Below are 27,965 nucleotides of genomic sequence, written 5' to 3' on the forward strand. Positions count from 1 at the left end.
TATGTAAATCCCAAGAGAATTGTTTCAATCAACATCATAAGATGCATGGGAATTTGTTTGAAATATGGTTAAGATATTCAAAAATATATGCAATTATATATATATTTGCTCATTGAATCAAGTTTTTCATTATTCTAATTAATAAAACTGATTTTTTAAAATTAAGAAGCATCCCTCCAAATGTAGAATTTCTGATTCAATCTAGATCCAGTTGGTTATTTTTCTAAACATTAACACATATGAAAAAAAGACTGTGATAGAAATGCAATTCATAATCCTATAAATCATGAGAAAATACACTTTTCTTTAATTTGTGAATTTAAAACTTTGCTATGACTTTTGGTGTTAAGTCAGTAAATGGAATCACTTCAAATTATGTCAGGATATATACGGTGAGAGACCATGAAGTTTTATAAAATATAGATATCTGCAAAGCACTCATAGGAAGAACTGCAAATCAGAACATGAATAACCAGCTCATAAATGATTCATATTTTCTCAACCATCAAAAGCCACATTATAAAGTTTGATAAACCAGTAAGTTAGGATGAACTAAAATAAAATCCAACATGCATAAACCTTCACAGTTGGCAAATAATTTTCATATGGACTATCTCATTTCATCTTGGAAACATTAAATGGTATGTAAATAACAAGTATCTTTATGCCTAATCTGAGGAAGTCAAAACTCAAGCAGGGTAATTTATAAGGAGTTTCATAGAGCTGGTATAGAGTAATGGCTGATTCATTCATACTTTTGGACAATTCCTCCCCATATTCCTATATGTCAGGGAGTGGGCATGTTTCCTGTGTGATTATAGATGAATGATCTTAGTCCATGACTCACTGCAAAAATAATCTACTCTATAGAATAGAAGATACCAGGATACTATTCAAAGAATTCAACATAGCTGTGGATACAGAAGGTAATTTTAGCTGTCTCCTCTTTGTTTAAAGCACATTAGCATGGTTTAGGCAGTTAGAGCTAGTTTAAGGATCTCAAGCTCCCATCTCTATAACACCACAAACTCTATGGTAGATTTATAACATGTGTCTGTATTTTCAGGTATGTTTTCCTGGGAATTCCTAATGCCTAAACCGAGGAAATAGAGTAAAGGGTACATAAAGTAGATGAACTAGAAGCAAAAGAATGAAGTTCAAATCAAAGAATGAATGAAATGACTGCCAGTGGTAAATTTTAACCACTCACTGTGAGACACCAACAGAAACTCAAATCTAAAGATTCAATTTTAACAAACAGCAGTTTCACAAAGTCAGAGATAAAAATTACAGTGTTAATCCTAACATCTTATTCACTTTTTAGACAAGATGCCTGGCTTTCATTCAAGCAGGCTGTCCTTGTCCAGTTAAGATTAAACATTACATAATCCAAGATAAAAATTTTATATTTTTATACTTAAACTTGTTTCTTGACATTTGCCAGAGCTGGATATCCAGCTAACCATGATTTCTTGACAGAATGACAGGAACAAGAAGCAAAGCATTTTATTCTCCCTCTCTTTACATTGGGAGCAATACAATATTGAAAACAGTTTTTCCAAAGTATATTCTATACAATATTAATAGCTATATGTGGGAAAAAAATGTTCTGCAGTCAAATAAATTTGGGGTTCATTGGGTAATGCAAAATTTAAAAGTTCTCCTTATTTCAGAAGTTAACATAGCTTTAATTATACTAGTGGTCACTAAACCCCTATTTTTGTAGACTCTTTAAGAGATGTGTTCCAGAGCACACATTGGGAAGTGTTACCTAAGGAAGGGGCACAGTTACTTTTCCAGCCACACTTACATCCCCAGGCTGGAACTTGGCCAGGGTTGACGCTGAAATGATAACCAAGGTTCTCTGTAGTTCTAGGTTTCATGTACCACTACTGTTTGGTACTACTGTCTGCTAAATAGGGGGATAATTTTATGATTATCACTAGATGGGAGCTGCTTCCCAGTTCCACTAACAGTGAGGGATTAAAAAAAAATCACAATACCAATATTACACTGAGAAAATGTGATAAAGCCTTGGTATCATCAAATTTCTAAGCCAGTGGCAAGTTTTCCAAGTTAACTCAAATTTTTAATAGATGGTTTGTTTGATGACCAAACAAACTGTCCACTTGTGACGTATATGTCTCTTTAGACTATTTTTGATCTATAGATAGGTCCTCTCTTTTTCCTTCCAATATTTGTTGTTATTCTTAAAAAACTGGAAAACTTCTGTTTGGTAGAGTTTCTCATGTTCTAGATTTTGAGGACTGCATCTTGTAATACCATTTAACATGTACCTTGTCCCTTGCATTTCATATAAATTTATGAATAAATCTAAAGGCTAAACCTCATTCAGGTTTGATTTTTCACAAGACTATCACTACCAGTGGTAAATTTTCACATTGATGAGACCCCATTAGAAAGCCAAATCTAACGATTCAATTTTAACATTTGTAGGTGGTACTGTGTACTTCTATCAACAGTAATCTAATGTCCAGATGTCTCTATTCTTGTGATGTTACCAATAGCCACTGTCTAGATCCATTATTTCATTGAAGGTTTGTAGACTATAGTGCTTTCTAATTTTACCAATCCTTCTACATTAACTGGAGTATTTATATAAAGGGAAACTTACTCTCATCAACTATGTGGTTCTAGTTTTTATGGGCAAGTAAGGTGAAGTGCTGGCCTTTTCCCCACCCTCACCATTTATTTACCAAAATTCAGAATATCAAGTTGATTCATAGCATCCTCCAAAAGAGCCAGCACTTCTTGTTGCTATTGTAAATTTATAATTTATTTTTTAATTAATTATTTTATTATTATGATCTTATGGATTATGAAATGTCTGGTGTTTAATCTGTCACACCATTACTTTTATTGATGCTCAGACTATACCATTTTATGAGCAATGGAATCCTCTTTGAGTGGGCTTCTGAATCATTCTGCTATTAGCCAGTAGTCTTTGGTAGATTCCGTGCATTCTGGTGTAGTTTGTTCTTCTATTTAAAAACTAAGAAATAATTGGAATCATTTGTATTTTCTCTCATTTTCTTAGACAAAAGGTAGCTTTCATGCATTCTCCCCCCTACCTTGATTGTGTTTCACCAACATAATATTCTGGATGTTGCTCCATAATCACATGTAGAGATCTTTCATTTTTTTTTTTTTACTATGTAATATTTTACTGTGGATGGAAGATAATTTATTTAACTGATCTCTCATTAATGCACATTTATGTTGTTCCAAGTCTTTTTGCTTTTGCAAAGCACTGAGCTTTGCTAATACTGGTTTTAAGATCCTTCCCTGTTGCTGTGTATTTAACTAGTCTAGCATTTTAAACTGTGGTATAGTGCACATAGGCAAATATGATTTTATGAAAATGTAATTTGACTTACTGAAAATATTAACACATTGAAAATCATCTTGGAATGGAATTTGAAAGCTGAAATTGGCTTTAAGATACAATTTAATCAAATTCACTTAGTTTACACATTATGGTAGTCCTAATGTGTCCAAATACACTACAGATGCTGGTTTGGACAGAGCTAGGATTGAACTGAGTTCTGCTGACTCTCAGATAATCTCATTCCCTGCCTGTTCCACTGACAGTAGAGGCATGACCTTATGCACATACTACTGGCAAAACCATGTGTGCTAGCAAGTAATAAAAGAAATCAAGGATATAAGGGTATGGCAGAGGCAGAATCCATTAAAGATTTTCATTTGTGAAGATGTACACAAGTTATTTCATTTATAAGTGTATATTTGCAATTAAATAAATTCTACTTCAGTGGCTCCTAGTTATTTTTTTCTTTAATTAGAAATAAATTGTTTCTTCTTGAAAAGTTATTGCTTTACCCAGATATGTAGTTAAGGGCTAATTTTCCTTTGCACACTGTTTCTTGGAGGTAAACAATCTATGTGCAATCTGGATTTTGACAACAGACTTCTTACATGCACTATGGATTTATTTTGACATTTATCTGCTTCAGTTATCTTAACATTAAATAATTCTGGATTTCAGAAATTCTTCCAAATTCTATCTTTAAATGTTACTAAGACCTTGGACAGGAATGAGTCAAATCACTGTCAAAACATGGCAGTTATCAAGTCTCTATTTCATCTCAAGCTCCATTTATCTTGTATTTACAAATTTTATAAAATAAATCTAACAATTATTTGCTTATATTTAAAATAGTAATCAGCTAGATAAAAATTAATAAGTACAATGTTAGTAAATGTAGTGTAATTAAATTAAAATATATTTATGCTTGGGTAATTAAAAGGCTCATAAATTATTTGTTCATAATCTGTCTCCAGAAATGTATGATTATTACATTAATATAAAAAGTAAGATCTAATTTTGAGGTCATCTCATGAGCCTAGAAATATTGCTTTTAATTCGAGGTATGCCTTTATCTAGACATAACAAAAGACAAATAGATAAAGGGAATATAACAGATCCTAGAAATTGATTGGCACTTATGTTCAGTTGTTTTTGACAGATTGGCAAGGTAATTCAATAAAGAAAGGATTATCTTTTCAGCAAATAATGCTGGAATAATTAAATATCTGTATGCAAAATAAAAACAAAAACATCAGCTCCTATGTCACACCATGGACAATTATTAAATTGAAATGGATCTCAGATCTAAATGTAGAAGTTAAAATATTAAAATTTCTAGAAGAAAACATAAGAGAAAATCTTCACAATCTTAGGAAAACCAAAATTTCTTTGACAAGGCAGTAAACACACTAACCACAGAAAAAAAGAAAGATAAATGAGATTTCCCCAACACTAAAACCTTCTGCTCTTCAAAAGATATAAGGAAATGAAAAAAGCAAGGCATAGATTGGGAGAAAATATTCACAATTTTGATATCTGATGAAGAATGTGCAGCCACATAAAGAATGTTTACAAATTAAGATAAACACCTGAATTTTAAACTTAAGCAAAATGTTTAAGACACTATACCTGAGAAGATAAATGAATAGCTGATAAGCTTGTGAAAAGATGTACACATCACCAGCCGTTATGGAAATGCAATTCCAAACCACAATGAAATACCACTGCATAGACATTGTAATGATTAAAACTTAAAAAAACAAAAACAAAAAACAAATTATTATATGAAGAGATGGCAAGGATGTGGAGCAACTAGAACACTCATATTATTGCTGGAAGTGTAAAATGGTATAAATGCTTTAAAAGACAGTTTGATAATTTCTTAAAAATGTATGTATGCATTTATCACATGATCCAACAATTGTATTACTTGTTATTTACCCAAGAAAAATCAAGAAAATTTGTGTCCACCAAAGACTTGTAGTTGAATATTCATAGCAACCTTATTCATAATATTCCCAATTGGATCAATTGAAATATGTGTCAATGGAATAATGGATATATGACTTGTGTGTATTCATGTGATGGAGTACTTCTCAGCAACTCATGGATGAGCTTCAAAAACATTATACTGAGCAAATGAAGCTATTCACAAGAGGCTTTTACTGGCAGATGACATTTATATGAAATCAAATGTCATTGGTATTGGTAGAAATCAGATCAGTGGTATCAGGGGTAGGGGTAGGGGTGGGGTTTGCCTATAAAAGAATAGGAAGCAGCTTTTGGTGATTGAAATGCTCTATGTCTTAACCAGGATGGTGGTTACATGGGTATACACATGTATCTAAATTCATTGAAGTGCATGCTTAAAATGGTTGCATTTTATTACTTGTAAAATAAACTTCAACTAAGTTAACTTAAAATATTTTTAAGGTAATTTTGTTATTTCATGAAAGTTATGTGAGTAGAATTACATAGTATGTGACCTTCTGAGATTGACTTTTTTTACTCAGCCCTTAAGATCTATCCAAGTTGTAGAAAACAGATTAGTGGCTACCTGATCACAAAGGCTCAAAAGTGGTGTAAGGGTGGAGGGGTGGGTGCGATTAGGAAAGGGTAGCACAAGGGAGATATTTGTGAAGATGGCATTTTGATTGCTCTGTACTTTGATTGTGATGCTTATATGAATCTGCACAAGCTTTAAAATGATATAAAACAATACACAGGCTATGTACCAATGTCAAATTGCTGATTTTGATACTGTAATATAATTACATAAGAAGTAATTTTTGGAGAAAAATTGGATGAAAGATACACAAAAACATAGAATCTCTCAGTACTATCTTTGCAACTTCCTATGAATCTATGATTAATTTAAATATATTTCAAAGGAATTAAACTATGTTTGATTATGAAGTGGTATTACGGGTTGAATTGTGGCCCTGCCCCAATTTATATGTCGAAGTCTTAACCCCTGGTGACGCCAGAATGTGACTGTCTCTGGAGATGGGCTCTTTAAAGATTTTTAGACCTTAAATGAGGCCAGTGGGTTGGGCTCTAATCTAACATGACTGGTGTGTTTATAGGAAGAGGAGAGTAGGACACAGTGTACCCAGAGGGAGACCACGGGAAGAGTCCTGACAAAGGTGGCCATCTACAGGCCACGGAGAGAGGACTGCGAAGAAATCACTAACTCTGAGGACACACAGATCTTGGACTTGTAGCCTCTGTAACTGTAAAGAAATAAATTTCTGCTGCTTAAGCCACCCAGTCTGGTACTTTGTCATGGCATTCTTAAAAAACTAATACATGTGGTATTTCCAATAGCAATGCTTAGAACCTAAGAAAATCTGAAAACATTCAAAGGGTAAGTATTATGATTCCTATTTTACACATAAGGAAACTAAACCTTGGAGAGTTTACAGAACTTGCTCAATGTCACAGAATTGGTAAGATTCAGAACTGAGAACAGAACTATGCTCTGCTCAGCTTGCTCTTTCTATTGCAAGATGCATGTGTCACAGTCTTATTAATTAAGACTTACTTAATGGCATTGTGGAAGAAGAAGAAAGGCACTGTGTAATTCTGATCACCATTTAAACTTTGAACCAAATGGTTTCTAAAAGTTAAATTTTTGAAGAAGAAATATAGTGTCACACTAAAAAGGTATTTAGTAGATTCAGCATGTTTCATAATATCCAGTTGTGTTTCATGAAACGGCAGCTGAGGTCTTTGATCTAGATTCTAAAAGAAAAAGTTAGTTCATTTTCTTTTTAAATTAAATACAATGACAACTGTACAGTTTATGAAGTGATCATTTTGAATGAGTATGAAAAAAAAAACAGGAAAAAAAGACTGTGCTTACAATCTCCCCATTTGGAAACTGGAGCAAGAACATTAACAAGACTATTTTATAAAAATGAGTCTATAACAAGATAATAAGCTTCTGTTATGCCAGTTACTGTATTACTCAGCAAGACATGCCATACACTATTTAGTATATTTTAGGTTACATCAATCAAACCATTGAAACTTGAAAGACATGCATTCATTTATTATATATAATATGGTGTAAATTAAGACACAGTGTGGATATATTAAATTATTCTTTATTAAATTAAAAAAAGGAATGAAGAAATATAAAATGATATATACCATATCTATGCAGAAGGGAATACTAAATTTTATTTAAAAATAGAAAAATATAAGATAATAATATGGTATGATTCTTTATTCATTGACCTAACATTTGCAATATAAAGGCAATTAGCCATATTAGACTTCAATAAAATGTGAAAATGCCTATATACAAATAGGTATAAGTGTGTAACACACATACACTCATGTATATACATGTTTCATGAAATTATAAAATTAGGTACAATCTTATATTGTGTTGATAAACACTGAAAAAATTACATAGTTCTATGAAATAAATATATAGGCATATACAAGATTTAAATATACAATTTGAATAGGACTAGAATTATGCATTTTAAATTATTATGTAGCATCATAATTAATTATTCAAGGTCCCATAATCCCTGTATTATAAGCATTTCCAATGAAATTGTTTACTTACTTAAATAGTATCAATATCATTTTCATATTTCAGGAGACATTGTTTATTATGCATATAGTGAATAGGGATTCTAATTGTGTGTGCTATAGAAGCAGTGGAAGCAGATTTTTAGAACTCGGTAAATATTGAACTCCTCTCCACTGTAGTCTGAACTATAGAAATGTAAGTGTTCCACTATGATGGCCTATTATGAGAGTTATCCAAGCATGAAGGTGAAATAGTGTTAAAAGCATCTCGGATCTCTGTTTTGTATGTCCTTTATTTTAAATGGTGGTGTATGTGAATCACTGTAATGCATCTTAATAGGCTGAAGCCTTATCATCTTCTCTGTGATTTCATAAATCACTTGTGGGTGAACTTATAAAAGCCTACCAGAGTTTATTAATATACTAGGTACATTGGTCAGAATAGTAAAAAGATCAGAGTAACAGATATATAAAATAGGTAAAGTCTTAGAATACATATCAAATTCTTTTTCACTAACTAGGCACTGAAACAGTTGATACAGGAATAACATAGAAATAATGTCACACACACACACACACACACACACACACCCCTTCACTTGGCACTATGGTTGTGAAAATATGCTATAATATTCTGCCATGGCATATTGTTGTGTCCTAGGTATCTGACTCTTCATTTCTGCATGTTTTAAGTCAGAAAAATAAATGGCTTTTCCTTTCTTGCTCAAAATTTCATTTTAAGTTTAAAGGTGTTATTTAGTGTTTTAGCTTTGAACTTACAACACTAAATATTCAGACATAAATATTAGTAAACATATAAATATTTCAGATAAATTGGTACTGTAAAAAAAGTCTTAAGTTTATACCATCATATTAGCATATGTTTTGGTTGTTTTATGCTCATAGAAGTCATTAAGCTTAGGAACTGTCTTGGAATTTTCTTCTATCTTTATGCTATTCTAATTAGTATTGTCAGGAAAATGTAGATTACCAAAACAAAATAAGCATTTTGCAAAACACAAACAGTTACATAAAACAAGAATAATATGTTCTGTTCCTATGATTTCTGGGCAGGCAAATTTTCTTGCTAACTTTAAGATTATGCTTTTAAAGTCCATAAAATCAACATGCTCATTTCCAGGGAAGTTACTGCTTTCATAATTTTTAATATTAATCATCCAGAGAGGAAAAAAGATTAAAGGACAGAGAAAGCTAATGACATGATTAAAATTGCTAATAAACTGAAAGTTGGAGAATTCTATTTATTTCAACATTAAATGTTTAACATAAATTGTATAATGTATCAAATACTAGTAGGAAAACAAAGATTAAGTTTTTTCTCCTGCCATCAGAGCTCACAGAATAACAAGAGTAAAGATATGTAATCAGATTTACAAAATAATGTGGCAAATATTATGATATAAGTATGTAGATGAAAGCTGGGGAGAAAATATTCAGGGAACTCTGAATTTGCTGTCTACAGAAAAGATGAGGCTGAGAAGTGATACAGAGGTTAGAACATGAGGGATTCACTATGCTATGTAAGTATCATGCTGGTTTATTGTGGACATGAGTCCTAAGCTATGTGATTAATCCATACATCAATTTTTACCAATGTAGATATGTAACTGCAGAATAACCGATCTACACTGGTTTGTGCTGGCTCTCATTCATGGGGCTTTATTTCCCTGTGCATTTTATTTTTGACCATAAACCTTAGAACTTTTGAAGCTTTGGTTGAAGTTAAATTACTTCAAGCTGATTTAAATTTGCTTTTGCCAGAAGCCTTGGAAGCATTACCAACCTAGAACCACTTCATTTCAAATTAAAGTTTTAGCTTGAGGTTTGTGGTGTTGTTTTCTTATCATACATGCACTTTGAATTAGGGGTGCAAGCACACATGGAGACCGGGTCGTGTGTACACATTCTCAGGGGACTCCTCCTTCCTCTCCATCCAATGTCAACATCAGGACAATAATGTTTCCTGGTCAACCTTTGTGAAGGAGTGTCGGGAGGCCATCATGTGACCTCTCTGATGTCACAGAATAAGTATCATATCAGATAAAATTCTTGAGTAAGTCTTAACCTTTTTTCCCGTTTTTTTTTTTTTTGTCCCATCTGACAATCAGAATGGAAGTTCAACTCAACAGTAGTCAGTGGAAGTCTCGGTGAAAGCCAATTTTCACGTTCGCTTAACTGATTTTTTGCTCTCATTTCAGTTTTAGCCTGAGAAAGAAATTAAAGTGCAGCCCCTCATACCTGGAAGCTGGCTTGGCACTCACAGCTACGTTCTGTTATTTTCCTACTTAACATAATCTCAGAAAATAACAACCTCCGTCAATGTTACTCTGAGACCATGATAAAGTGAGACACAATGAAGCCACTTCACAACTTTATTTCTAAACATTGACAAAAATAAGGTCACTGTTTTGCCACCCACAAAACTTCACCCTCTCTTGGCTAAGATGAGTGAATTATACTTCTTTACCAATTACTGCTTTATCCTCTTTTTAGTTTTCTCTCCCTAGGGATAAGACTTATTGAGATACCCAATCATAGGATTGCCCCTGTTCTTTTACTACAATCTAGAGAAAAACCCTATTTCCTTAGACCTTCCCCTAATCACCTAACCAAAGCCCAAATCATAGGTTATTTCTAACATCTCCTACTGAGCTACCCTGTGGTTCCTTGCAGTAAGAGTTCTCCCCCAGTGCAATGAGTAATAAATCCCAACCTATTTAACTCTAGATGTTTCTGGTGGTCTTTAGCTAAAGGGTACTGACAGCTTCTAAGAATTTTATTTATTATTATCATTATTTTGCCAGCTACAGCAGAGTACAGCATATGAACATATTTTTAAAATAATTTGTCCATCAGTTTCACTGTTTTGCAGCAGGGCAGTAGTTCAGAATATCTAAAATACCTTCTTGCAAACATCTTCTATAAAGTGCATTTAAAATAATCCAGGAAAATCCAGCAAAAAAGAAAAACAACTAAAAAGCTGTTAAGCATTGAACATTAAATAGTAAATTTAATTTCTTACTTGGAAAGAACAAATAAAAGTTCAGAATTAATTTGTAAATGGGAAAAATTACTGGTCAAGCTCTGGAGCTTTCTATGTCAAAATCATACCATGCTTTTATCACACAGAAAACTTAACCATAACTGAATGCACCAGGGATGGGAGATTAACTCAAACATACCCATCTGTAACTTGGCCCCAAGGAAGCCAGAACTCTCTGATGTGACTCATCATAAGAATACTGTCCAAGAATGGGTGTATGTGATACGAAACCATTTTAATACCTAATTAAGCTCTATGCACTACTCATGTGGGTAGACCTCCACCTCCTATCCTATATATACAAACTATATAATACGTATGCATGCAAAAGATATATATTTTTTTAATTTTATTTTTCTATGAGAAAGGCACTTAATTTACAAATAGCCATGTTTTTCATTACCAATATACCTCCTTTGGAATTTTTCAGAAATGAAAAATATCTAACAAAATAACTTTCAAATACCATGAACTTTATATTAACAGTGAATTCAACCATTAATTAGTTTTAAATATATTATTTAGATATTTGGTAGTCTTGATATTGCAGCTTTTTCTCCCTATTTTGGAGCCAATACATCTTTCTTTTGTTTCAGGTCTCAGAAAGATTTTTTGAAGACCTTTGGACAGCTCATAAGCTCTAGGAATTGTCCTTGTAATTCCAAGTGGATACAAGTGTTTTTAGGAAGCATTGCCTAATACTCCCGAATCACACATTCTCTTTTGGGAGTGGGAATGAAGAAAACCATAAACTATGGGAAAGTACAGAGAACACACAGAGAAAAGGTAGCAGAGCCATGTCCAGTGTAAACAATAATGCAGAGAGGAGAGAAGAGGAGACGCAGATGGATGAGCAGAAACAAGCAAGGAGAGAAATACAGAAAAAAAGAGCTAGGACAGGATCATGGCAGACTAAAAATCAAGTGGTATACTCAGATGGTCAGGACTGGTGCCCTAACTTGCAGGATCTATGCAGAATGAAAATGCAGAATCCCTTGTTCAAAATTGTTAGGAATTTCAAGACAGAGACAGTAGAGCATTAAACCTATTAAGTGTGAAATACACCCATGAAGCTGGCCTGTGGAAAGCATCCCCACTCTTGCCCAGAAGTGGCTCTGGGGAGCTGACATTGGTTCATGTGCTCCCATGTTACTGGCCTCCACACACTGAACCTTATCGCCCGGGCCAACTTGAGCAAGTCCCTCATTTGGGACCTTTGAAAAATTATGACTCATTGTACACAATGTAAAAATGAATTAAATTTGAAAGTATAAGGTAATTTAAATGAACTAAAGTTGCTTTTATCAGTTAATGTATGTATACATTTTAAGGATGAAAATCAATAATTTCTTATAATTTCAAGACACATAATGAAAATGCAGCATATGCTTGGTTCCTGGTCCAAGAGCACCAATGCACAATTGGCATATTCTCAGTCTTAGAAAAAGTGTGATGAAAGCATCTTTAGATGCTTTTTCATGAATCTTAAGTAAAGTTGAAGTAAAGTAGTTTGCTTGTTATGGAAGACAAGCTCCCTAGCCCTCCTTCCAACCAGAGGCACCCCTGAGTCCCTCCTATAGAACACTACTTAATATATTGTGACTCTCAAATAACGTACAGTAAAGCATTATGCATACAAGAGAGACTCTCTCTCTCTCTCTCTCTCTCTCTTGCATTAACCCTCTTCAATCTCCAATCCTACATTTCCATTTTCACTGGTAGTAACTCTGGTAACTCAGTTCAACATATCAGGGTTTATATATCCTGACACCTCCTCTATTCCAGGAAAATACCCCTATCCACTCTTCTTGACCTTCTCTCATTATTGCTAATGACACTATAATTATTTCTGCTACCTGATATGGAAGCAGTTTTGATTTCCTTTTCATTGCTTGATCAAGTTTGCCTCCGATTCCTGTCAATTTCACTGTGACCTGTCCCTCCACTCAGGCCTTCCTTCCAGTCATTCTCTCCCCAGTATAAATTAGGCCTTGACACCTCTTTCTTGGGCCACTTCAGTAGTCTTCTAACTATACACCTTCACTTCCAATGTCTCTGCATTCCATCAACCTCATGTTCCTATCGATCTGTACTAACATTTATCGTTTCCAAGGAGATTATATCATTTGATGCCTTAGGAAGCCGAATCAGCTCCCTAGAGTTGCATCATAGTTAGTTCTGACTCTGCCTGGCATCCCTTCTTTGGACTCCCTCCATTTTCAGGTCCCAGCATTAACTTTCCATCCTCTGTGTGCATTGCTCCTCTGTCCTGTCTTTACACTTCAACTAAACTGAACTACATATTGTTCTGCTGCCTCTTCCTGTTCCAGTTTGTTGCCTCTCCTATTCCCTAGACCTGGAATACTATCTATTTGGGCTAATTTAGGTTCATAAAGTGGGAAACTTTGTTAGTTTTGGTTCACTTTGCAAAGGCATAGTTTTGTTGTTTTTTTTTACTCTAATGATACAGCCCAAGTACCAAGAACTGTGACTGGCCCATACAATAAATATTTGTTGACTGACTGAATGAATAAGTTTCCTTAAGTGTTTAATATTCTGCAATTCCAACAAATGGTGCCTAACCATTTGAGCCACCCTGATTGATATTTTACACTAAGTATTTGTATGTACAAGGCACTTAATGTATTTGTCAGATGATGTAGATATTAACAAAAATTCAGGACGTGGCAGGAGCAGAAAATCGTTGAACATGCTTTTCTTATACATAACTTCAGAGCACTTATTTATTTATTGTGTATAATATCCCAGCCAGATTGATTACATATATAATATCACAGCCAGATGGATATGTACAAATATCTATGTCCAAATTAAAAAAAAACTTTCAGGAAATTTTATAGAATATTCTATGCTATTATGGACCTAGAGCTTGCTTTTATTTCCTTGAGTTCTTGTTTTACAACAATTTCATGCCAACCATACATCATTCTGTTTTCTTACATTTATAAACCTGCTTATCTCTAGACACTTTACGTCCTTGGTCCTGGTATCCTGGGTTGCCATCACTTAATGAGAGAGACAAAATAACAATCCTTCTAACCAGCTACACCGAATAAGCTCTAGGAAGAATGACAGGTGAGAGGGATGACGGCTGTGAGTGATGTATAGCTAAGAAAAAGTGGTGTAACTTAGCAGAGAAAAAAGAGCCCCAATATCTTAACTTCATACAGTAAGTCTTAAAGAATACAACATATCCAAAATCTCTTGATTAAATGACAGAATCCTCACATACTGGTTTCTTAGGAATTTTATGTACAGATAATGTTGCAGTGAATTAGTTTATAGGCCACTAATAACTCCAAATCGCTGAAAGGACCTCAATCTGAATTTAGAAAATTCAAGATGGTCATAATTGAAGAGGCACATCTTAAGATGTGTCCCTTCAAGGTCAAAATAATCTTTGAGTATCTTGTATTATAATAACCCCTGCTTGTTAGAATCCATTCAGATACTCAGTTCAATGCTTGTACAGAATATCAGAGATAAAAACTTCCTTAGAAGCACTCTTTCCAATGTTTAACAATCCTCTCCTTTTAATTGGGTAGATGACAAAAATGAATGCCATTGTTTAACATTTTCAGCTTAATTATATATGACCTTGGCAATGGCAACTAAGTTAGTAACTAGATATTATAACAGGTTCATGGTATATGTAATTATTATGAAAAATAACATGTCATGCTATTTATGAGTGTTCATTAAAATACTTCACGGACAAAATTATGCTTACACTAAAATATAGCATGCAACTCTCTTCAAATCCATGTTTCCCCCAGGACTAAATTTCATAGGCAAATTGTTTCCCAGGCTTAATCAGGAGCCTTCTGCTCATATCCCTGACCACAGTTTTTTTTCTGTTTTCTTTCATAAGAAGTGGAAATATAAACAATGCATAAATGAGATAATACTATTTCAGAAATCTGAAGAGATTCTCCTGGGTAATGCCAGTATTGCTTTTGTTTATGTTGCTGCTGTTTAAAAATTTTATCTAATGTTGTCTTTAAAACATTATTTTTTCAGATTTGTAAAATATATTTTAAATTTTGGCTGCTTGACATTGTGTTCAGTATAGGACAGAAGATTATCTGGGTTTTATGTAGACAGATTATAGACTTTTAAGACTTAAAAAGTCCTTAGAGATGACATGGTCCAATCCTCACCTTTTGTAGACAAGGAAAGAGAGAATTGAAAATGTTACATGAGTTAGACATTTAGTGGGAAACTCAGTGGTTTTAAAACACTGACCAAGGTCTCCAAAATACTTTGAAATATCTCCAAAAATGCTTTGCAATTTGTATTGCAGAAATCCAAATTAAGTATTCCAGTTAATGTTGTTTTAAAAGCAAAAAAAAAAAAATAGGATAATATACAGCTTGAATGAATAACAGGAAAAGTTTAAGAAAGTACCTTGAGTGTGAGCATATTCATTTTTTCCCCAGATATGTAAGCCTATGACATTCTCAAGAGAAACGTAATTTTAAATATTTAGCAATTTGATGTTATCCCTTGGGCTTCTCAGTCTAGAAGTGGACCAACACATGTGTCTTACTGACTTCTCTTGCCCTCACTTCTGATATTACCTCTTTAACTCTGTCTTCTAAGTCTTAGTGTATTTCAGTGAATATGCAGGTGTTGCCTAAGTTTGTATTCTTGCACAGCACATCCTCAACTCTGTATTTCTAAGAGGTGATCCACATCTTTCTACCTGGCCTCACACATATTTATGCATAAATTTGGGGAAAAACTGCAATAATAAAGCACTGAAGTCTGGAGAGCATGTTAAAGTATGATAGGGAGTCACTGCCACAAAGATAGTAGGGAAAGATGATGCGAGAGAGGGCCTCCACCTCCCTGGGCTGTTTGCTCATCCAAGAGTGGGCAGGTGGCTGTGTATAACTAAACAAATTGTGCCTGCGATAGAGGGACTCTATCCCATTTTTTAGAAAATCACAAAGCCTTTAATCAAATTTAACAAGAGTGAAGAGCTGTTTTTCAAAATGTTAGCTTACCTTGCATATAATACATACTTTGTAGAAAAATAGAAATGATAAAAGCAAGGAAAACAGAAGAGGAGGGAGGGAGAATGGGGATGAAACTAAGAGAACAGGGCCGAGGACCAGGAAAATGGCAAGGGATACAATTTTAACTCAGAGATTAATGTTACAGATCATAAAGACACAGCCATTATTTCAAGTTTTTGTATGCTATGCAGGAAAAAAAATGACCATCTTATTAATGATGCAAACAGCAAAGTTACTTTGAACATGAATCACTTATCCCAGGATAACAAATACACTTAATGGAAAACTCTAAAGATATGGAGAAGAAGAACATAATAATTTTAGAAAATAGGCAGAGAAGTTTAGGTACAGGAAAGCAGAAAACTCTTATACAGAAGGGCAAACACAGGTGGTAAGGGCTAGGCATGTACCAATCCAGCAGTTCAGAAAGTGTCAAAGATGAAACACCACAGGCAGATCATGGGTAACATTTTTATCCTCTAGCCTACCCATATTTTGTCATTTTTAATTATCTCCATATTACATATCATAACAAATACAATGAATCATAGTTTGATGATTATGAGAGACTGAGGAATGGCACTAAAGCAGAGGTTAGCAAACTTTTTTCATAAGAATCAAAGAGTAAGTGAGTGAGGATGGGATGGGTGAGTGAATAATGGAAAGGAAGAAAAAGAAAATTATAAAAGTTACAAATATATAATATTATCAAAAAATGAAACATAATAAACAGCATTGTAGTGGACAATAAGGGTCTTGAAATCAGACAGATTCGAGTCCTTGAAATCCCAGTTTCCACATTATACCCCTGGGCAAATTACTTTACCTTTGTAATCCTTAGTGTCCTTATGAATAGATAGGAGACAATTAGATCATTTATTTCTTAGGATTGCTGAGAGGATTGAATTAAATAACTCACATAAGCTTAACATGATGTCCACAATAGAGTAGGTACCCCAAAACAGGAGAAATAAAAAATGAAAGAGTGGGTGGTAGCTATAAGATAGCAAAGGAAACATTGGTAATTTTTCACAGTTGATAGTCTCACAGCATCCTGTAGCTCTTTTGTAGCACGACTTTTTTACTGAGATATATTTGACATGTAACATTGTGTAAAAATGTGTTGATTTGATATAATTATATAATGCAATATGATTACCACCATAGCATTAGCTAACATCTTGGGCGCATAATCATTTCTTTTTCGTAGTGAGAACATTTAAGATCTAGTCTCTTGGCAACTTTGAAATACATAATACATATTGTTAACTATAATCATAATGCTGTGCTTTAGAACTCCAGAACTTCTTACCTTCTAACTGCATTTTCCTACCCTTTGACCAACATCTCTCCAGTTCTCTCCCTCCCCTGCCCCTGGTAACCACCATTCTCCTCTCTGTTTCTATGGGTTTGGCTTTTCTGATTTCACATATAAGTGATATCATACAGTGTTTGTCTTTCTCTACTACTTTTATTAAAATAATTTTTAATATGTTTCCCCCAGTGAGCTATTTGTAACCTCAGGAGGAATGGACCTTGTCTGGCCATCACTGTATTCCCAGAGTCCATCACCACTCCGGCATGTTGTAGGTGCTCAGGAAGTAATTTTGAGTGAATGAATGGGCCCAAAATGAGGAAGGATAGGGTGAAATTAAAATTCTATCATTTGTAGTTGTGTGGTTGTGTGTGCAAATACCTTCTCAGTCTTTGTGTCTTTATAAAATGGAGGTAATAGTAACACTCAATTTAATTGTGAGGAAAGAAATCTGATAAATACAACAGCATCCAACAGTGTCTGGGAGAGAGTTAGTGCCTAGTAAATGTTACTTGAAACAAATTTAATTGTTTTTGCTTAAACTTAAGCTGACCATAAGGTTAAGTTAATCAAATTCTATGTTCTCTAAGCTCTTTGGTTATTAGGCTATTTATATTCATGCCTGTGATGTATAAAAACCAAAATAGCTTTTATTTAAATTTGTGAGATGCTTTTGTCTTTCAACAAAATTTAATACATAAAATGCAAAAGGAGACGTAGTTTCCATAATTTTATGCTTTTTAAGGAAAAGTCACAGGTCTTCGTATAAAGAACCTAATTGATCAGTTTTGCCAAAGCAGCATGTTACTCACTCTGCAACTCTCTGATTTTAAATTAAAAATAAATTTTAAATTTAAATTAGGAAATGTCTTTTCTTCTCAGTCCTTCCATGTGCTCACTAGTGAATTTATTGGAAATCATCAATATTTCATGCATGGCAAAGGTCATTCCTATGTTTGCATCTAATGCAGTAAATGTAAAACATTGCTAGATCCAGCCAGTGGCTGAAGAAGCTTCATTTTCATCAGAAGATGACATTAGCAGAGAACATGAACTGAGGAGAAGAAATCAGTGGCCTTTCCCTATCCTGCTGTGAAATTAATGATGGTTTCCCAAGAAAGGATACTTTCTTACTAAGTATAAGAAAGGAAAACAGGAAATTCTCAAAACAAGGTTGAATTGAAAGTTTCCATGGTATAGGCGTTAGAAGGCACATTTTTAAGCAATATTTAATGACTTTGGAAAATGCCAATGATATAAAGTTAAATGTGAAATAAAAATGTAAAACTATATACAGTATAGGCCCAAGATTATACAATTATCCTTTTTTATGCACATTTACATCAAAAAAATAGACTGGATAGAACTGTGTAAATATGATAATGGCAGTTGAGTCTGTTATCTTTGGGTCACAGAAACTTTTTATTTTCTTCTTAATACTTGCCTGTTAGGTCAATTAGATTCGCACCTCAGGAAATAAAGATACAAGAAGGGTGGAGCATAGTGGGGGCTGAAGCTGAAGGAAAAAATATAATGTGGAAAATTCTGGAGAAACTGTAGGCCTTGTATGGGCCCAACTAATGAGAAGGCAGAAATAAGGAAGAAGCAAAAGTCAGGAGTCATCTAAAAATACAGAGTGGAGGATGATATAGTTAATTCACATAGAGACGAAAGGTCAAGAGAGTGACTGACTCCAGGAAATGGTGAAGCATAAGAATGAAGATCCTATGACCTTAGCCCACAGGTCTTGGCCTTCCTGTGGCATGACTTTACTATGCCTCCTGCCTGACTTAACTATTTCCCAGTTTCTATGTGAGTATAATAAATCCCATTACATGAAATAATTTAATAGAGTCTCTTCCTTAAAACAGGAACTTAAATAAAATAACAATTACAGTTAAAAAATGGAAAATAATGTATTCTATGGGTTCTAAAGCCAGTGGAAATTCCAGAATTTCTGAGATGGGTTTTAAGGGATACCACATGGCTGAGTCTAGGCAAGGATTATCTCAAAATTACAGTTGGTGTTTACTTCTGAGGTATACTTTTAGGCTGCTTAAAGAGCTGTTAGGAAATGTCTTTTCTTCTCAGTCCTTCCATTGTTTCGCCCTCCCCTCTATACTCAAACTTAAAAGAGACTGAGAAAAGGAATTAATTATTTGTCACATAAGTTAAGGAAAAGTATTGTTGGTAGTATTTGGAGGTACATTAAAGTTGTAACTCTTGTATTGTTTAGGATAGCACAAGCCAGCAAGTGTCAAAGATTCATAGACCTGAACTGGAATCTGCTTAAACTACCACTGATGTGTGAGATAACATTGGGAAGAAGGAAAACAGGTAGATTTGGTAAATCAAAGGATTATTTAAAAAATGGAATTTATGTACTGGGATTAGATTAGGGATGACAAATAGGTTCTACCTTTGTTTTTTCAATAGTATCGGTTTTCAAAACCACATTCATACATGCAGCATTTGTTGAAAACATTTGTAAGATTGACTCTTCCACAACTGCTTTTTGCTAGCATCCTTGGAATTGCTGGAGGAATATACATTTATCAGATGCTTTGAATAGTATTCCAGAGATCAATATTTGAATAGTATTCCAGAGATCAGAAGAAATTAAAAGAAAAGTTGAAGTTGGCACAGTAATCAGAAGAGAAAACAAGTTAATACAATGTAAAGTTGAACTGTAATTGCTTAAAGTTCCACTGAAACTATATATAAGTATATTAAGTATACTAGACTATAAGTAATCTAATAAAAACTTCTCATATGTATTTTATATGTACATAAATCGTAGATCATGATTTAAAAAAAAATCATATGCCAATCATCATTGATTGACAATGGTTACCTAGAGTACAGTAAAGAGAAGAAAATCAGGGCCAAATTAGAGATAGAAAAACATTCTAGGATCAATTATAAGTTCTGCTACTGGCCTGGAATGCACACAGTTGCCATCTCTAGACAAATGAAGTTATGGGTAGAAGGCACGATGGTGTGGAAGAGTAGAGGCTTTGCAATTCAAATACCTGTCCCACATCTTATGTGTGTGGGGTTTTAGGGAACTTATTTATCCTCCTTATTCTAATTTCTCATCATAGGAATCATAATACCAACTTCATAGCATTTCTGTGAGAATTTAATAAAATGGCAGGTAAAGTCCACAAGACATTTCCAGAGACACATCAGGTGTCCAATAAATGTTGGGTCCCCTCTTCCTGGCTCTTTCGTAATATTTGATTAGAACTGCAACATTATGGACCCACACTTAATGACAAATGCATAGCCCATATTAGAAGCCCATGATTGTTATAATTATACCACCCCATATTTTTGGCCCCTGATTAGTTACAACTGTACAGTTCATGCTATAGGTCCACAATTGACTATATTTGTACAGCCCATACTACAGGCCCACAACCGATCAGATCAGAACTGTATCACTCTACATGTTCAGTCCACACATGGTCATTTATGCTACTGGAACATAAGGAAAGAAAAGCAGAGATTATAGTTAGACTGTACACAGTTGATTTGAAAAAAAATGTTTTTTGTGATGAGTACCTAAAAAATTATGCATAAGGTGGTTTGCTATCATTGAATAGAAATGCTGACATTAACTCTTCTTTTGAAAAATGAAAAAAATGAAAATTCTCTGTATTTTCTGTTCAGTTTTTCTGAAACCTGAAACTATTCTAAAAACCATCTACTAATTTAAAAAAGGTACTCATGAGTTCATGATAAAAAAAAAATCCATGGGCACTCTACCTGGCACAAAACTCCTCTGGTTCCTGTCTCTGTCATGCCTGCCTTCTTGTTCTTCCTGTAACTCCTCATTTGCTCTCTGACAAGGTTGGATGAACGAGTGCAATGAAAAGACAGTTATTCTGACTTTTTGGTGACGCTAATATCTATCTTACTAAAAACGAGTATATAGTTCAACTCTGTTCACAAACTCCTAAAAGAAAGAAACAACTTGGTAAAGGTCAATTAGGATTCAACTATTTTCTTTGCTTGTTTTTTAAAGCCTGATGCTTAAGTATGCTTTCCTAATGCTGCCAGATAAATTCCAAGTGAAAGGCTCAAGCAGGAGCATTCGACAAACCCTGAATTTAAAATTTAAAAAGTAAGTTGCAGAAATAGCAATAAGGTGTACTGAGAAAGCTCTTTTTGTCCTGACCTCAGTTTACCTATTTTTATGTAGGACTGGCCCCATAAAAGCAGTATTGTTCACCTGCTTACTTATTACAATCTTCTCTTCCAAAAACTGTGTTCCCAACAAACGTGCCACTGGGTTTATGATTTCTTTGGATTCCAGTGATGCCATATTATCACCAGCTAAAGCAAAATTGTACTGCAGCTACAAAAGAACATTTTTTAGAAAATATATTGTCTCATCAAACCTGCACAGCTTCTTCCATTTTAGTTCAGCAAGATACATGGTTGTTTTTCATGTTGTAAGAAAGATTGCTTCACAAACTGTAAATCCCTCTTTAATTTGTCATGAATTTGCACATTGATCCAAGGATTTTTTCCCCTGGGCAAAAATCTTCTACTTCTAGTCAGCTAGGAAGTCTGTTCATCAGAAGATGGTGAGTATCAGAAAAGGCAAATAAGGAGGAGGAGAAGGAACCATTGTTTCATTTATGTATTTATTTTTAATAGATAAATGAGCCAATAAATATAGTCTGTCCTTTTTATGATTTGTCACTGAAACTGAATAGTCAAAATTCCTTTAAAATATTACCTTACCTATTTAAAAATATTAACATATTATAAAATATTTAGAGTATTACCTTACCTAGAATATTACATTACCTAAAATCCTCCCCACTCTAATACATTTACATTTATTGCTTCTCAAATCAAAAAAGCCAACATTGCCAGATATAAACCCAAGCATATATATAGTTAACACATGATAAAGGAGCCATGGACATACAATGGGGAAATGACAGCCACCTCTGCAACTGGTATTGGCAAAACTGGACAGCTACATGTAAGAGAATGAAACTGGATTATTGTCGAACCTCATACACAAAAGTAAACTTGAAATGGATCAAAGACCTGAATGTAAGTCATGAAACCATAAAACTCTTAGAAGAAAACATAGGCAAAAATCTCTTGAATATAAACATGAGCATATTTTCCTGAACGCATCTCCTCAGGCAAGGGAAACAAAAGCAAAAATGAATAAATAGGACTACCTCATGCTAAAAAGCTTCTGTACAGCAAAGGACACCATCAGCAGAACAAAAAGGCATCCTACAGTATGGGAGAATATATTTGTAAATGACATATCCGACAAGGGGTTAACATCCAAAATATATAAAGAACTCACATGCCTCAACACCCAAAAAGCAAATAACCCCATTAAAAAATGGGTGGAGAATATGAACAGACAATTCTCCAAAGAAGAAATTAAGATGGCCAACAGGCACATGAAAAGATGCTCCACATCGCTAATTATCAGGGAAATGCAAATTAAAACCACAGTGAGATATCACCTCACACCAGTTAGGATGGCCAACATCAAAAAGACTAGGAACAACAAATGCTGGCGAGGATGCAGAGAAAGGGGAACCCTCCTACACTGCTGGTGGGAATGTAAATTAGTTCAAGCATCATGGAAAGTAATATGGAGGTTCCTCAAAAAACTAAAAATAGAAATACCATTTGACCTGGGAATTCCAGTCCTAGGAATTTATCCAAAGAAAATAAGTTATCAGATTCAAAGACTTATGCACCCCTATGTTTATCGCAGCACTATTTACAATAGCCAAGATATGGAAGCAATCTAAGTGGACATCAGCAGATGAATGGATAAGGAAGGTGTGGTACATAAACACAATGGAATACTATTCAGCCATAAGAAAGAAACATATCCTACCATTTGCAACAACATGAATGGAGCTGGAGGATATGATGCTCAGTGAAATAAGTCAGGCACAGAAAGACAAGTACCAAATGATTTCCCTCATTTGTGAAGTATAACAACAAAGCAAAACTGAAGGAGCAAAACAGCAGCAGACTCACAGACTCCAAGAAGGGACTAGCAGTTACCAAAGGGGAGGACTGGGGGAGGGCGGGTGGGGAGTGAGTGAGAAGGGAATTGAGGGGTATTATGATTAGTACACATGGTGTGTGGGGGGATCATGGGGAAGAAAGTGTAGTACAGAGAAGACAAGTAGTGACTCTGTGACATCTTACTACACTGAAGGACAATGACTGCAATGGGGTATGGCGGGGAGTTGATAATATGGGTGAATGTAGTAATCACATTATTTTTCATGTGAAACCTTCAAAAGAGTGTATATGAATGATATACCTTAATAAAAATATAAACAAATAGATAAATAAAAGCCAACACAAACCGAGCCTCTGCTAATGAAACCAAAAACAATGCAGATCGAATTAAAGCAAAATAAAAATTGTAAACAATAAGTGCTAAAATTATTAGTAAGCTACTAGTTACTTGTCACATAGCCCTTGGCTAAGAAAATTCTCTACATTTTAAATTTAGTTTAATTTTTGGATGAATTTCTGGCCAAAAGATCCATCAAACCACCTAAATATGTGCTCAAGCAAAGGTACTGGGAATATCTTTAGTATGTAACCACAACAATGCCAGTCTTGACATTTTTTATAAGAAATCATCTGTTTTTTTGAGTGAGCTGCAAAAGTGTGAGTGTCATAGGTGATAAAATATGAATATGAATATTCACATGGAGTGTTCTCTTTATATGGCAAGAATACTTCTAATTATTCTATCTCACTGAAGAATGGGAGAAAACCTGCTGAAGATCTAGACGTAAGAATTCTCTGTTCATACATTTCTTTTCTTGCTTTAATGTAACTAAGAAGAGCATGATATTAAATATTGAATCATAAGATTTTAAGTACAGAAAAAAAAATAACCATGAAGATCATGTGGTTATTCATATGTCTGTCAGTCTGGAAAGAAATTGACGGCTCCAAGTCTGGTGACTTTCAAGAGGCCACAGAGCTGGATTTAGCCGAGCGCCTGAACCAGATCTCAAAATGCTGAACACATTTATCTTTCTAGCAGAGGGAAGAGATTGTTTTGTTTAAACATGGTATACAATTTTAAATCCAGATTATAAAGAAGATATATACATGTGTTTAATACCTTAAAAACTTCCATATATTATAAATGAATAACTATAAGCATTTGTGTATAGGTATATTTATACTCTTGATTTAATACAATTTATGCATCATATTCTTGAAAAATGTGCTTATTCTCTGCTTCCTCTTTCCCCTACTTCCTTTGCTCAGGAATGTGGATCTGCAGCCATGTAATCCACAAAACCCTAGTTGTTGGTGAAACCACAAAACAATGGAACCTGGTTGCTTTAAGGGGCTATGTGACAGAGATGCTTAGTACCTTGGACTGACTACCTTGACATTCCTATATTGTATTGTGGGACTATGAGAAATAAGCCACCTTTTTTGAGCACTGTGTTTGGGGGTCTTGTTGTTATATGAATTTAAACAACATCCCCCCAAAAATACTAAACTCTGGTCCTCTCATTTTGTAGAGATAGCTTTTTATCATAAACCTGGCCTGGCATCACTTACAGCTGTTTTCTTACCTATACAGGGTAAGGTAGCACTCCTTTGTACCCTTTACAGATTCTACGAGAATCTTGATGATTTAAAACATCAAGACCTTGCAGCTTAATAAACTTTAATATTAATGTTATTATAACATGGGTCAATTGAAAGTATGCTCATATATAATAACAGAAAGGCCAAGTTTTTCTATACAAACTTAGGAAAAGATGACTCTTCTAAAGTAATCAAGACAGTGAATCATCTGCTATTTAACTGGAGATCTTTTCTAGTATATCAGATTTAGCACATTGCTTGGCAGACTGAAGGCTGTTATTGCCATTTCCTTCCCAAAACACAACTACCCTTCAAATTATTTTTAGTTAACTAGTTCTAATATATAGTTTTCAATATTCACTGTCTTTTTGAATGAGTTTGCCTTTCTTGTTTTTGGCAGTAAAGAATATTATACAGTCAATGTATAAGAAGGTAAATCATAGAAACTGATGATTCAACAATTAGAGAATATTGCTAGAAGATGTCATTTACTGAAAAAATGCAAACACAAAATTAAAACTAGTTGTTCTAAAAAATACATTAGTTACCTGGAAATAGAAGAGAGAATAGAGGAAAAGTATTTTTAAGTGCAATTAACACAGTGTGATTATGTATAGGAGACCAGACAGAGGTAAGACAAGAGAAGTATTTGCCACAGCAGGAAGGCCTTGGCAGGATAGGCAGTCCACATTTAATCCTTGAAAATACACAAAAGCAGTAATGCTTTGTAAAACTACGTAATTAAGTGACATTCTTGGCAGGTGCCCTGTAAACCTCTAGAGAGGAAGCTGGCTAAAGGCTAGTTTCTATAGCTGTCACTGTTCCGTTTGAATGAGCTTTAATTTGACCCCTAAATGACAGTCACACCTAGGAAAAAAGAATTCGTAATGCATTTGACACAGACTCCTCTGAAGCAGAGCTAAAGAGACACAAAACAAGGGCTAAGAGACAAGTTTTACCTAAAGAAGGGTTTGCTTATGTCATCTAAAATCTTATAAGCATCATGCATTTGTCTCGAAGAATTAAACCCTTAGGATCAAGTCTAAGCAGGAGATCCCAAAGTACCAGGAAAATGGGCTATTGGAATCTAATAACTTCTATTACATAAATTAACAGTCAACATAAGAATTTAAGTGACTCCTGAGATTAGCCAGCACCAAAGACAATTACAGTCAGAAATTTACATTGTGAAAGGGGATTTGGTGCTGCACTTGGCCCTTCCGTGCCCTCCAGGAACTCTCATGCCTACAGTGGCCATACATCCTAGTTTTCCCAGGACAGTCCCAGGAACACCTATTTCACTGGAACTTGGTCATTAATTTTCATTTTCAGGATTGTTCCAGAAGATAAACTCCTTTAAAGATCAAGTCGCTTTATTTTCTTTCTAAATGCCTCTTGAAGCTGTCCATTTCCCTTTGCTTCCATTCTCTTTACATCTCCCTCTTCCATGAGGACAGCTGAAGAAATCTCCTATCTAGTCTTCTTCTCTTGCTGCTCTCCAATTAATTTTATATAATGTTGTAGGGAGTATTTTAAAAATAATATTATGGCATCAGATTTCTTAAAACTCTTCTGTGGTCCTGTTTGTGCTTATATGTATAAAGACCTGCATGATCCTGATTCTATCTGCCCCTCCAACCCCATCTTACATGACTTTCTCCTTCCATTTTTCTTTGGCCAAATAAGATTTCTTACAGGTCTCTTAGTTATCTCAGAGATTTCACATCAGTTTCTGGAACAGACTTCCTTCTCTTAACTCTCTTCTTCTGGTCTTATTCCTGTTAATTCTTTTGATCTCAGTTTAAACACCACTTCTTCAGAGATTCTCACAGATAAGGCAAAGTCTGTTCCTACAATAATAACAATAAATACCCAATTCTCCATCATGCCCAGAGAATTCCATACATGTAAATGATTCCATCCATAGTTTATATGTCTAAGCAACAAGTTCCAATAAAGGGACCATATTTTGTCTTGTTTGTTACTAGATCTGTACTTTAGCATATAATGAATGTTCAACAGCTATTTGTTGAAGTAATATCCAAATAGGGAGTTCCAATTTTAGGTAGCTAAATATGATCATAAAGTACCTCCCTATTCCCTGACCTAAAAGACTATCTTTGAATACATGAGTCAATATTTCATAATATAGATTACCTTCTGTTTAATTCTACTTCATAGTTGAAACACACAGTAAACTAGATTTAGTCCAAGAGCTATCAAAGTGCAAGGTACATGTATTTTGGCACATCTAATTATTTCATGTTTATCTCAATTACTTTATTTATACAATCAACATTTCTATTCACAAGTTATTTCTAATGTTTTCATTTTTCTGTTTTCTATTCATTTTTGTAAAATGAGGGGAAATATAATTATACAAGTATAGATGTGTAGGATGTTTACACTACTTTTTATTGTCTGAAAGGGAACACTGTGATATGATAGCTAGAAATACTTGCCCAATGAAGTATGAAAAGTTGAATTAAGTATGTGAAAATCAACCAGTGTTATCAAAGTATATACTATCAGAAAGTCAGATATGAAATTTGAGGACCACTTGTATTGCAACTTACTTGATATTAAGGATCTATACCTGTTAAGGTGAATTCAGCTACAATACAAAGAAAGCTCAACTTATTTATTGTGGTTTGATCAGTGAAGATATTTGATTTTCTCCTATAATAAGAACTCTGAAGGTTGACAGTTCCAGGGCTGTGCATAGTGGTTCAAGCATGTCATTAGGAACCCAAGCTGTATCTATCTTTCTGTTCTTTATTCTCTTTATTCTCACTTTTTTTTCTGCAGGTTTCTACCTCATAGTTATAAGATGGCTGCTTCAGCTTCAGATAGCAAATCTTCCTACAACCACAGTCACAGAAAGATGGCCTGGCAGAAGAAATAGAAGAGGCATCTCTTGTGGAGTATCTCTCTTTTTATCCAGTAAAAAAGCCTCTTTCAGAAGCTACCAAGAAGACTTCCTATCATGTCTCATTGACCAGAACTGGATCA

At 34.3% G+C, this 27,965-nt stretch overlaps 1 protein-coding gene and 1 pseudogene across 4 annotated transcripts in view; one reads left to right on the top strand and one right to left on the bottom strand.

The window, feature by feature from the left end:
* The window catches only part of MAGI2 (membrane associated guanylate kinase, WW and PDZ domain containing 2), a 1,519,032-nt gene that overhangs the window by 1,040,914 nt on the left and 450,153 nt on the right, over nucleotides 1–27,965 (bottom strand). The window lies entirely within an intron of this gene.
* On the top strand, nucleotides 19,633–19,988 carry LOC118916003 (protein PIGBOS1-like; annotated as a pseudogene).

This window comes from Manis pentadactyla, chromosome 7 (genome assembly GCF_030020395.1).
Source record: "Manis pentadactyla isolate mManPen7 chromosome 7, mManPen7.hap1, whole genome shotgun sequence".
Taxonomy (NCBI): Eukaryota; Metazoa; Chordata; class Mammalia; order Pholidota; family Manidae; genus Manis; species Manis pentadactyla.